Below are 13,879 nucleotides of genomic sequence, written 5' to 3'. Positions count from 1 at the left end.
CTCGGAGGGTTATTAGATTCTGGGGCATTATATTCATCAGTGGACTCATTCGTTGCTGAGTTCAGTAGCTGAATATGCTGTTAGGGGATGGGGCCTGAATAAGGTGGGTCTTTGAGGATAGGATATGGATGGCTGTATCCTTGCTCCCAGCTCTTCCCTTCTCTCTCTGTTTCCTGACTGTTATAATGTGAACATCCTCCCTGGTCCATGCTGTTCTATCATGCTGTTTCTGCCTGGGAACCAGTCTATGGTGGACTGAAACTGTTAAGTCAAAATAAACCTCTCCTCCTTTAAGTTGTGTGTGTCAGGTATTTTGTCCAAGTGATAAAAAAGTGACTAAAACACTCAGCTATTTCATTGCAGTAGGGGAAAATATAGATTAATATGCCTAATAAAATGCCTTAAGTGTTCAGGTGCTCATAAGATAAACAGGAGCAGACAGGATTGAGTACTACCCCTGATACCCAGTGCTTAGGCTGAATTTTGTCCTCCAAAAATTCATATATTACAGTCCTAATCCCCAATATCTCAGAATGTGTCCTTATTTGTAAACAGTATCATGGTAAATGTAGTTATCTCTTAAGATAAAGTCATACAGTAGGCTCTAATCCAATATGATCGGTATCCTTGTAACACGCAAATTTGGACACAGATACATCCTCAGGGAGATAGCCATGTGAAGAAGGTAGAAATCACAGTGAAACTTCTACTCACCAGCAAACAAGTCTGTGAACTAATAGGAAGGCCTGGAATAGATTCTCTATACAACCTTCAAAAAGAATCAATGGCTGATACTTCTGTACTATAGTAGATTTTGAACTTTCACAGATGAGACAGTAAATTTTTGCAATTTAAATTGCTTCATGGAACTTTGTTATGGCAGTCCTTGAAAAGCAGTTTAATCACTGTATCAGTCTTTGTTGCCTCAAGGGAATTAAACCCACAGGTTGTTTACCATAGCCCTGCCAGAAATCTAAACTCATTGGTCCATCATCACAGATCTCTTTATACCATAGCCTATGCCAGGTAACTCTCACCCTACCTAACTTCTCTTTCTCTGAATAAGCCACATAGGCTTCCAAAATCCTTCAGCTTTTCTTAGAATGTCCCTCCCACCTGCTTGCCTTAATAGGAACCTGATATCCTTGGAGGAAACTGCAATCTAGAATCTACAGCCATCTTGCATGGCTTCTATTCGATCATTATACCTCTCTTCCCACAAAATCGAGAGTTTGAGCTTTCCAAAATTACTTCTACCTCTTTCTCTCAAAACATCTCCTGCTTCTTAACGTTTCATACTATAGCCACTGCCTTCCTGTTCCACAATCATAGCATTCGTAGATATAGGGTAGAAGAAACCAAACTGGCTGAATCTGTGAGCCAGGCTTGACACTCACTTGTAATTTCACTTGAACAAATTTACTTACTTTTGTTCATATCATTTACATGATCTTTAAAAATGGAAATAATGATAATCTACAAAGCTCTTAGAACCTAGTGCTTTGAATTGTATTGAATGAACATTAGCTATTACATCAGATTTAAGATCTAAGCTGTCATTTTTTCAGTACCTTGATGACTGTTTGATTTTTTGATGCCTTCTATGTACATGTAGATAACTCACTCCACCTCCTGATTTTTGTCTGTTGATTTTACCTCCAGCAACTTTCTCTATATCATCTGAGTCACAGATGATCCTGATCACATTCTAGCTTCATTAACTCTAAACTTTCTTTCAGCTCCAACTCTGAAATTAAAAAGACACTATTTTCTAATCACTGTGTTAATGTTTTATTTTATGTGCCTTGTATTTGTACAGGCAAGTTTATTGTTACTAAAAGAATCTTTGTTCTTTATTAAAACACTACAACCTTACTTAACTTTTAATCTATAGATGCTATTCTAATTTTTCATCTATCTTTTCCTATAGCATTACTTCTTTCTATGCCTATACTCACCCAGTGCTAGGGAAAATTATAAAACCATTTAAACTGGTACAGTGGATTTAACATATTTTATAATACTTCCTTTGCTTCCATTAATTATCTGCATGACAGTAAGGCTGTTCCTTCCAAATGCATTAACAGACATGGCTCTGAAAATTCTCACTGAGCGTATAAGCATCTGTTTTTGGCTGTTGGTTCCCTAGTTCCTAGTCATAGTCATCAGTCTTATTAATGGACATCTGTTTCAATAAGCAAATGGGCACCATCTGATTCTTGCCTATGCTCTCAGGGTCTGTCTTGGAACCCTGGCACCCCTAGAATACCCAATATGATCTGAGAGGCCTATGAAAAATGTTAATTTTTTATAAAAGAAAAGCAAAAAACAAACTTTAAGTTCAACATGTGCTTTTCTAAAAGTCTTATAAACACTCCCCCACCAAGACTATGCACCAGACTTGTTGGAAGACTTATTTCCTACTCTCTCATCAGGCAAAGAATCTCCACACCTTTACATGTGGGTATATCATTGGCAAAATAAGAGCAGGCAGGCACCATTGATAAGATTCAAGTCACTTTTTCCTTGATAGCTATATTTCTTAAACCGAAGAAGAGTACCCTTATGTTTAGTGAGCACTACTAAAATTGTCCTTTCTTTCCTCAAGACAGTATTAGCTCATTTAGAAAAATCACAGTCCAAGTTGGAAGCTACAAAAATCATTTTCAGAACTCCTCCTTTCTAGATATTCTTCTGGAAATCAATAATTGAATTTACCAAAAATTAACAATTTTCTTAAGAACCCTAAGGATGCTTTCACCTATTCTCCTTTTTTTCTACAGACTACCTTTTATCTGCCCAGAGGGTTTAAAAACACTCTCTTAAATGTTTTCCAATTCAGCCTTATCATAGTTATCACTGATATTTCAAAAACCAACAGTGACTTCTGAGAGCCGACCTCATTTCTGCTCAGCAGTTCTCCTACAGGGTTACACATATTGCCTCCAGAGGTTTTGGCTTTAATCTCAGTATTTGCAGTCAACCCGTAGTGGGAACAGTTGCTGCAGGTGAATTTTTAGTAAACCTACAAAATGTTCCCACACGAAGCAGGTAGGCAGTTTAGTCCACAAATTCAGTTGTACAAGCAACCAACTACTTTTTCCATGATTTCCCCTCCCTTTTGCACCTCCATTTTGCAGAGGTGGCAGGCAGGTAATCTCTAACACTCAGTAGTTTCACTTTTTCCAGAGGTGACCTTACTTTCCAGGGAGAGAGGACCTCTCATAGTAGTAAAACACTGCTTAGAATATTTGTCTTTCATCTACACAAAATCCCCCAAGACATCTCTTATTTTTGCATTATCTCTTCAAGCCTGAATTTTCACTCTACTCTTTGTGTCCCTGAGGATCAGGAACTGTCTTCAGTGGCATGCTGAGGCAACAGTGTCTCTGTGAAGCTACTTGTGACCTCACTTATCTATCTATATACAACACATGGCCAGTTCTCCTGGTAGGAGGGTATGCTGTTCCCATGGGCAGGGATACAGGGAGAAGATCACCCCAATCTGAGTGTCTTCAAGATTCCTGGGCAATAGCTGTTTCCCTGAGGCTTCTCTGGGACTTACCTCAATATCTGCTCTCCTTAGGTGTCCTCAAACATATCCCACTTATTCAAGTCCACATACTCCAAGAAACATTGCATCCCATCATTTAAAAAAGAGCTTTCTCTATCTCATAAAGCTATTTCCAGTCGTGCTGGAGTCCTCCTGCTCTGGCCCACCCCTCCTCAGATGACAAGCATAGTGCCACCTGCTCTAGCCCCAAGGCCCTACTAGGTTTCTTGAGCATTTGATAGCCTCTCCTTGGAGACTCTGTCATCCCTGGGCTAGTTCTTTCTCCCTCTCTGGTTCAGCTTACTTGTCACTTCCCCGATCACCTGTGTCGCAGGCCGTTATCCTTCATTTCCTTGTTTGCCCTCCCTTCACAGCTTGATCACAGCCCAGCTCATCTTTGTTTCTCTTTTCTTTATCCATTTGCTATCTGCATCCCTTCTGGACTGTTAAGATCCAGAAAGGCAGAGACTATCTTATGCTTAAGAACATGGGCCATGGAGACATGCTGTCTAGGATCTGATCTCAGCTCTGTCACCTTACTAACTGTGTGGTCTTAGGCAGGTTCATCTACTTCTCTATGATTCATTTTACCCATCTGTAAAAGGAGAAATATACCTCATAAAGTGGTTATAAGAATTACATGAGTCAGGGTTAGCATACGATATGTGGTATAGAGTGTTTATTAAAATATCTAGCACTTGTATGTATTTAAATCATACAGGGTTCTCAAAATCTGTTTCTTCAGTGTAAGAATGAATGAGTGAGTGGGTGAATACTATGACTTTAAACAAATATAGGGTCTCCTATTAGTGACTTACTTGCTCTGTCACTTAAAGCACAACACAGCAAGACTGAGGACATTTGCTTGAATACTAAAAAAGGTAGCATAACTGATTGCTTCATGGCAACTTACTGCATCTCTACATGGCTGTCTAGAGAGTGAACTGTGCTGTTTACAGGTTTTAGTGCTTAACACTGTGAATCAGTCAATGTTTATTTTTCACAGGATATAAATCATATCTCATATGTCTTATTTACTTTTTATCATTTTATTTGCTTTATAAGTGACAGTTCTTATTTTTAATTACCTATGAAAACTGTACAATTTGCCAATAGTGATCCTTAAAAATTTAAAAGAGCAAGAGCAATTTAATCATGAGTATTTAAAATTATTTGCATATTACAAAATTAATATCATTTATATACATATGTGCCCATACATCTCATTTTGTGGGTCAGATTTAAGTGAAACATTTAAGGGATAATTCAGGTAAATATTTGAAAAACCTTGTTGCATGTGTTGATTCTATTCCTTTTTTTTTTTTTTCTTATTATTTTTGGTTTTTTGGAGACAGGGTCTTGCTTTATGTTTCAGCCTTCCCCTGAACTCACTATGTAACACAATATGGCCTCAAACTCATGGCAATCTTCCTGCCTCAGCCTCAGTGTTGGGATTACAAGCATGTGCCACCAGATCCAACTTTTTTGTTTGTTTGTTTCTTGTTCTTCTTTTTTTTTGAGGACTCTCTTTTCAATCTCTAAAAAAAAAAAAGAAAGAAAGAAAAGAAAACCTAAAGAGATATAAAAAGGAAAATCTTAAAATGATACAAAGATGACTCTTACAGATGATTCATAAATTTAAGATTACACACCACACTGCAGAGCACAAATGTTCTACTTTTATTTGCTCTGTAGGCTTTAAAATTCTTATGTATACTTCTCTTTTTGTTGTGTTCTTATCTGTCCTCTCCAGATCAGTATAAAAGAATCACTGTTATAGATAGTTGACCTAGCATAGCACAGTCAGATTATTATGAGATTATAAAATAGAGCTGAGTTAGAAGCATGCATTTGCTATGGAAAGATCATACCTACATGAATATATCTTGGCTGGTCAGCCTCAGTCATCATGTTTGGTGGAGTGGTCACCTTGAGGGTAGGAGGAAGAAGATAATTACAGTACTATTTCCCCCAACCAGGCTGTTATCAGCCCCTGAGGAGCCCAGGCTTATCATGAGTAAATGAGAATCTCTTAATATGTTTATACAGTATGCTTTAGTAAAGATAGAAAATATGAAACTTTTATCTATATTACTATTAGAATGAAATAAGCTGGAAACTTTTTGTTAGGAACAATCTATCAGATCCTGACTCTACCATCATTTGATATTTGATGCTAATTCATAATGGATTTCAGAGAGGTTCATAGAGCACTGGTACACAGTATGTACCCCACTGACTAAAACATCAAGTGTACTGCAATAAATGTGCCCAAAAGTACAGTGTTCTATATCCCACCATTAATTTCATAAAACACTCAAGTAGCCTAACTTTCAGTATTTACTCCTTTTTCTGCTTTCCTTGAAGCTCATGAACCAATTTTAAAATCCAAATGGCATAGGGTCATATAGAAAAATTATATCTCCCTGTTATATCTTGTGGCACTTAATTTTGTGGCAAAACCATGATTCATTTTATATAGGCAACTCAATCTAGCATTTCCTCTCTAGACTAAAATCCCATCGTGTTCTGTCCAGCTCAATGGATTCAAAATACATGGCCGTATCTTTTTTCCACTGAAAATAATGTTATTTTTTCATGAAAATCAGTCTTTACTGTTTGCATATCATTCTTCATCTCCCCTTACCAAAGTCACTCACATTTCTGACTAGAACTCTTCATCACTCCAATAAACTAATATATTGGAAACAGAAAAACTTGGTTTCAGTCTTAGGGATCAATTTACAGTAATCTTAAATAAGCTTCTTTAATTGATGCATATACTCCAAATTGCATACTTCAGTTTACTCTGTAAGGAATACAATTAAATTAAGGCAAAGCTTGGTATGACTCATGTATAATGAAATGAAAACAGTATCATCATTAAACACCAAATAAAGCCATTGATTCCATGTATTATTCTGTCAATTTTAATTGAGTTGCATTTTTCCCTTTTCAGTTCTTAATTATGTAGTTCATCTGAATCTTTATTTTTAGGCACAGAATGGGATAATGTTCTCTTCCTCCTTACCTTAGTGTCTAAAAATAAAAGCCTATTGAGAACAGAAAAGACTTTGTTGGCCTTAATTAAAGCAAAACACCTGCTTTTATGTTGGAAGCTGAATTTGTTGCTGTACTGTGAGACTGTTACCAAGTGAAGGGACAATAGCACTGCTTCCTGTTGCTTGTCCCTCTCCCAGAGCTCTCTCCAGATTCTATCAGTGAAAGAAAACTGTGACATCACACTCTCTGGAAAAAAAGATCTAAAAAGCCTCTGCAGACTGCTAATGAGTTTCAACTCTGTCTAGATCGCTAAGTCCAGAAAATATAAAATGAAGGACATGCTGTTTAAGTTGTGGTAGGTATAGTGAGATAACAAGCAATCTAAAACCTCATTCTTCCATTATCTTGTCAAAGATTAAAGGGCACAAAGGAGGAATTTTTCCTCACATATGTGCCACATACCAGAGATGATGTGCAAATGAAAATTAGCAAAGGGAGATGGAATATGTCTATAGACCCTAGGTTTGAAGGAAAGCCTGCTACCACAATGTGATTTCAGAAGAGGGAAAGGAAATAATTCAGGTACATGTACCACTCTAATACCAGCACAATTTTATTTTAGGATTAAATTCACCAGCTGTTTTTATTCTAGAAATACCACAAGAAAGAGGGTAATGGGCAAGTTACTCACCTTAAAGCATATAATAAAGGTAGACTTTTGTGATTTTAGCTAGGAAAGTGTGCCAGTAGCAAAAGCTTGGCGAATAAACCTTGGAATTGTGAATCAAGGGATGAACTAGGATCAATCTCTGACATCCCTGTGACATTTAATTTGTGAAATGAAAAATATAAACCATGAAAGATTATTTATCATTGAATAGAAACTCCAGACAACAAGAGCCTGAGTCATGGTAAGTAGTTAATGGGGAAGAGGAGGTAGCTGCCATTTGGAAATACCCTTAAAGTTTACATATTGGCCTCCTCAGGGTGAGAATATGTGATCTGATTCATTGAAGACCTAGTTCTCCTGAAATGCCTCCTAGTTTTGTTCTCTGTGCAGCTGCATCACCAGGATCTCTGCTAACAGGAAAGCTGTCTTGGAATGTGAAAAGGTATGAATCATTCGTATATTCATTTTACCCATGTTCAAACTCATCTGCCAAAATTTCTCTATGCAATGTGCTGCAAAGCATTCTAATAAGTTTAATGCAATTCCGTCTCATTTTAATTCCCAAACTATCCTTTGATGGAAGTGAGGAAATGAAGGAAAATGTCCAATACATGAGGAGAGGGATTTAGACTGGGCAGTAGAAATTCACATTTATTGAGTTCCTTATGGGTAATGTTAGAAGCACTTTGGATTTTTTGTATCAGTGACCAGTTTGTTCTTACCTCATGATGTGTGTGTGTGTGTGTGTGTGTGTGTGTGTGTGTGTGTATGTATGTAGTATGTGAAACAAGATAATCTGACTTAAGAGATTTAACAAACAAAGGTTAAATGCAAATGCTGGTACTTGGGCCTGCATTCTTTATATTATTCCTCACTCAGATTCTACAGTAATAAGTAGCTCGTCAGTCTATAAATAATACTGATTTTCTACATTCATTGTTCCTAACATTGCAAACCAAGGCTTATACCACAATAACATCCATTTTAAATCAATTTCTTGCAAATTCCTTTCACAGCTATATTGTTTCGATTAATAAATTAAAATAGCATATTTGAGCAATGTATTTTTTGTTCCACACAAATTCAAAGATATCCAAAAAATTTATTGAGGTTAAACTTGCATATGTAAGAGGCTGTCTTTCAAAAGGGTTTGTGAAATTACTCTTTCCTTATTCAAAATGGTAAATCATAAAGCATGGAAATTGTAACAAATTCTTGGCATAAATTTACATGAAGACTACCTGCCAACATTTTAATTAAGGAGAATAGGTTGACTTATCAAATATAATTAAGGGAATAATGACCAAAGAGTAATTCATCTAAGGAGAAGTCAATGGAACCTGAGTTTCAAGATACAGTGCCACTCTTTGCCCTTAATATTCTTTGTCAGGAACATTCTCCCTTACCTTGTCTTCTAAGATGAGAAACAGTTAAATCAAAATGCCCAGTTGGATCTAACAACCACAGTTTAAGGATCTATGGAAGTAGTATAACACATTCTAATGCTAAAGAAACTTTTGAAATTAGATACCAAAGGGATCTTCATGTCTTTGGAGATCACGTAAAGTCCTGAGGCGAGAGGTGGGTCTATTCTTCATTCTAGCTATAACTTGGGCCTCAACGAAGGCTCTGAAAAGATTAACTAAACTATTACTGTGTGAATGCAAAACAACACATTAATCCTGCCAGCACACAGGAAATTAAAAGCTGACAAATATTCACGGGGAAAAAAAAGGAAATCAACTAATGAAAACAACCCATGAAATACATCTTTAATGTCACCTTTATGAACCAGATTTTTTCATAGCCTCAACTACTCCCTCACTGTGATTAAGCACTACATGAATAAATTTGTTTGATAGTATTCTAGTTATCTAAGGTTAATGCTTAACAATTAACAGAAAATAGGATTCCAGGTTTAAAAAGAATACCATCAGGGTACCATTTAGCAAATTCTTTTTAAGGGGTATAATAAAGGAAGAATTTTAGTCCTAGAAGAATCTGAGCCAATGAAGAAATTGATGTGAAAGAAATCTATTCCCTGGGCTAGGGTATTTTATGTTTCAGTATTCAAACTTGAACCTTGTTTTTCATCAGAAAAGTTATTCTCAGTGGTTGGCAAAGTAAATCCATGTTATCCTGCATTCTGAAGCAGTTCAGCTGAATCTAATTAGAACATCTGCAGATTTATGCAGCTTTCTGTATATTAAAGTCCCTACCTTTGTGAAATAAATATTTCTGCAAAATCCTGTTTTTACCCATCTCCGTGTTAATCAGACTAATACAATATAAATTTTAACCACCATTTTTATGATCTTAGAATTGAATGGTGCAATACAAGTCTAAAATATCTAGACCTTATAAATAGTGTCAGTTTGCACTGGATTTCAATATCTTCCTACTGGCCATCAATTTTGGTTTAGAGACAGGGAAACAATTATGAACTCACTCACTTGCTTCTTAGAAGTTTTTCAGAGATTTTTAGGGTTGATCCATGTGTTGCTGGAATATTAAGGACAATTCTTTAGTCTTGGTGTCTCTGTAGAGAATTCATTAAATCATACAAGCAATTAAAGAAAAAAGTCCATTTCACTTTTGCAACATATATAAATTACTAAGACTCAAGTAGAAGTTCATGTTTTTTCCAGAGTTAACTTTAAAATGTTCTAACCTTCTTGGTATAAAAGGCTGGCTGCCATTTTTCTTAGGTAACAAACCAGTCCTTTTTTCTTTTGGGGGAAAATCTCCCTAAATTTCCCAGGATGGTCTTAAACTTGAAATCCTCTTGCCTAAGCCTGAGAAGCTGAGGTTACAGCTGTTTGCTACCCAGCCAGGATATGATCTTTTGTTTTGTTTTATTCTGATTTTGTTTTAATCAGCCTTCTATTTCTAACCCAAAGCTAGTGAGCAATTTCACTTTGATCTTCTAAAAACTCAAGGTGTTAACATTAGTTAAATTAAATTAAAATCAGTTTTAAGTTCTCAGGCTGTGAGGTACAGTAGTGAATCGAGACCTCCAGTCCTGGAAATAGTCATAGTGAAGTTCCAGCCATTTCACTAAACAGGTGTGAACTACTGAACAATAATCAAATTACTCTGAGCTTAAGTTCTTCATGGAGATGGTAACATTTACCCTGATATGTAATTATAGGTATGAAATGAAATAATGTATGTAACTAGTATGTGCTCTACAAATAAGGGCTGAAATATAAAGATGGAAACCTTAAAAATGAAGGATGCAAAATACTTCATTGACATGTAAAAGTGAATTATTTGTTTGATTTTTAAAAAGGTATTATTGACTCTCAAAAGATTTTATAAACAATTTCCCTCTACTTCTAGCAAGACCTGAAAGCAGTGGTTTTCAAGAATAGTGTGCTTGGACCAAAGCATCAGCACTACTTGGAAACTTAGGAAAATACAAATTCTTAGGTAACATCCCAGGCCTACTGAATGAGAAATTTTTAGGGTGAGGCCCAGCAACATGTGTTATACAAGCCCTCCAAGGGAAAGTGGTACATGCTTAAGTACTTTTTAAGCCTTCCCCTTAAATATCGACCTAGTCCCTAAAGCCTTTTTTTTTTTCTTTCAGGGTCAAACAGAAGGTCCCTTTTGTCCATGAGGAAGTGCAGAAACATAGTAAATTTGCTAGATATGACTCTCCACTTCCATTTTCTTGGCATTTGTCTTGTGGTCTTTATTCAGGACACATTGGCCATTTAGTCAATGTTGCAATTCAAATGGTCCAAGTTGTATCCAGAATTAACAAAAAAGTATTCTTTAAACAATTTCTTTACAACACTGTAGATATTCCTACTTGAAAAATAAGAATTTGGGCCTATTTTTATTCAAGTATGAAGGTGAGTTTTTTCTGCATTATTCCCTTGCTATAACTATTTTAATAAGTTCATAAAAAACAAACACTGCTAAAAACTACACTTTGAGACTTCCACGAGTTGATAAGGAATTTAATGATGGTAAGCACTGATCTACTATAGACATGAAAGATTAAAGGTTTTTTTTTTTGTTTGTTTTTTTGTCTTTTTCATTTTTATCGGTATCGGAGATCGAACTCACAACCGCCTGCTTGCAAGGCAGGTACTTATACTGCTGAGCTAAATCCCCAGCCCCCATGAAAGATTTAAGTAAAAATAAGACAGATGTATTGGCATTAGAGTAGGATGTCTTTTACCTATAGATACACTATAGTGGAGGAAAATACAAACAAAACATGGAATCAATGAATACAATAACTGTAGGTTGTGCTAATTACTCTGTAAGACATACAAGGGATGATATGATAAAGACTTTCCTAGCATAAGAAACTGAAAGTAAATGAGATCCAAAAATTTCAATAAACTTAGTAAAAGGGGGAAAAAAACTGCTTAAAGAGAAATCATTTTGATTGATCAATTTTGCATACCTGTATCTGGTAACTTAAGCAACTATTTTTTTTAAAGTTTATTTTATTTTTTTTAATTTTATTTAAGGAGAAAAAGAAAAAACAGAAAAAGGGTACAAGTTATACAGATTTCAAAAAAATAAACAGTAGGAAATCACTAGTTAATAGATTACATATTATCATCTTAGAAATAGTTGTTCAAGTTACAGAATTAAAGCGTATAAAGTGGACATTCAAACAATGAGACTGCAAACAGTTCTGTTCAGTGATCCAACAAAAACTCAGTAATATGGTAATCTATCTTATATGCTTAAAGATACATGCAGTTATATCCTTTAGAGCACTTTCTTTTCCTCTCTTTTTTACAATGACAATTACACATTTTGGGTTTTATTACTCCCACAGTTATTACTTTTTTTGAAGAGAATAAAACCAAATGTGGCATAATAAAACAGAATCAGTCAAATAAAAAGGATGGACATAGTATATAATGTAAAAACAGAATACAAGATGATCAATAATGGTTACCATAATGCCTCTTGCTATCTTAAAAAGAATTGCCTATATCATCAGTTATAATAAAAATGAAAAAAACAGTAAAGAACAAAACCAATAAAACCAAAACATTGGAGACATTACAGGACTTCAAAAGAAGAAAATAGTCAAACCAGAATGGGCATCATAGTGAATCTTATTGTCTTCAAAGTTGTTGCCTATACTCTCAAACTTGGTATGATCAAGCAAAACAGAATAAAGTAAAATCAGTCAAAACAAGATGCTGAGAGCAATACAGGTTTCAAATCAAGTTAATAGGAAATCAAAGTGGGTTACTATAATATATCCTGCTATTTTATTTTTCCCTTATATAAAAAGATAAAAATAAATAATAAAAAAGGAGATTGAGATAAAAGAGGACATAACAACAAAACAGCACAGGTCAGAACATAACAATTTAAGCAACATAGTGTTTCACCACAAGATATCCCAACATAAAAGTAGTTACCACAGTGTCTCTTTCCTTGAAATCTTTGAGTATAACTTTGTATACTGTAGCATCAAACATATCAAGACAATGTAAAACCATTCAAGAGAATGACAGTATTACAAGGTATTTAGAACCAACTAACAGAAAACGAACAATGGTTTCTGTATTATCTCCTTGTCTATAAAAGTTTTTGTTTATATTATCACATATAATAAAATCTAATAAGATACAACATGTTAAGACCGATGGAGACAGAAGAACAAAAGCTTGATGGGACTTCAAAACAAGATGATATTAAATCAGCACTAGCTATTATCATGTCTTATTTTCTCCAAAAGAGCTGTTCATACCATCCAAACTTCTCTGCCTCATTTCTGTTGAGGTTTTTTTTTTTTTTTTTTTTTTCTGTCATTAGTTGTCAGTTTGTTTTCTTCATTTCGCTTTCTGATCCATTCATTGTGGCCTCTCTGCCACTGTTTCTGGAATCTTGGTATTTTTCCAGGAATGTTGCAGGACTTTTAGAATGTCCTGCAGTATTCTCTGTAGAGTTGAATTGGTCGTTGCAAATTCCCCTAGTCCCTCTTTATCATGGAAGCACCTTGTTTCACCATTAATTTCTAGGGACAGTTGTGCAGGATATATCAATCTTGGCTGCAGGTTATTGTCTTTCAAAGCTTGAATTATTTCACCCCATGCTCTTCGTGATTTGATGGTTTGTGCTGAGAAGTCTGCTGTAATTCTAATGGGTGTTCCCTTGTAAGTGATCTGTTTCTTGTCTCTCACAGCTTTTAATATTCTGTTCTTTGTTGGATTTCTGGAATTTTGATTATTATATGCCTAGGTGTAGCTCTGTTTGGGTTGTAGATGGCTGGGGTCCTGTAGGCCTCACACATCTGAGTATCTTTACCTTTTCCCATATTAGGGAAGTTCTCCTTGATTATTTCTGTGAATAGCCTTTGCAGTTCATTTGTTTGTATCCCTGCTTCTTCCTTTACATTCTTAAGTCTTAAGTTATAGATCCTCTTATCATCTTCTAACCTTTGTATTGTTACTGCTTGTTCCCTTGTTATTTTTAAGAAGTTTTTCCTTTCATGCTCCCACATTACAAATCTGTCCTCCAGTTCAGATAATCTATCCTTAGTTTCTTTCAAGCTGTTATGCCAGCTTTCAATAGAGTTTTTAGTTTCCTGGTAATCTCTTTGAACCTGCTTCATGTATTCTATGTTTTTTCTATTTTCTCCATCAAATGATTCTCCCCCTTTTTTT

At 35.4% G+C, this 13,879-nt stretch overlaps 1 protein-coding gene across 5 annotated transcripts in view; it reads left to right on the top strand.

Annotated features, from left to right (window-relative positions):
- The window catches only part of Cdh20 (cadherin 20), a 211,317-nt gene that overhangs the window by 68,533 nt on the left and 128,905 nt on the right, over positions 1-13,879 (top strand). The window contains exon 2 of one of the 5 annotated variants that reach the window (XM_003474126.5): positions 7,543-7,668. The exons of the other annotated variants lie outside the window; for them this stretch is intronic. The gene's annotated coding sequence lies outside the window, so the exon portion shown is untranslated. The remainder of the gene's footprint in view (positions 1-7,542; positions 7,669-13,879) is intronic. 5 annotated transcript variants of the gene reach the window in all.

This window comes from Cavia porcellus, unplaced genomic scaffold, assembly GCF_034190915.1.
Source record: "Cavia porcellus strain 051 isolate PalLab524CR breed Dunkin Hartley unplaced genomic scaffold, mCavPor4.1 scaffold_20, whole genome shotgun sequence".
Taxonomy (NCBI): domain Eukaryota; kingdom Metazoa; phylum Chordata; class Mammalia; order Rodentia; family Caviidae; genus Cavia; species Cavia porcellus.
The sequence above is the reverse complement of the archived record's forward strand: the minus strand, read 5'-3'. Positions and strand labels throughout refer to the sequence as shown.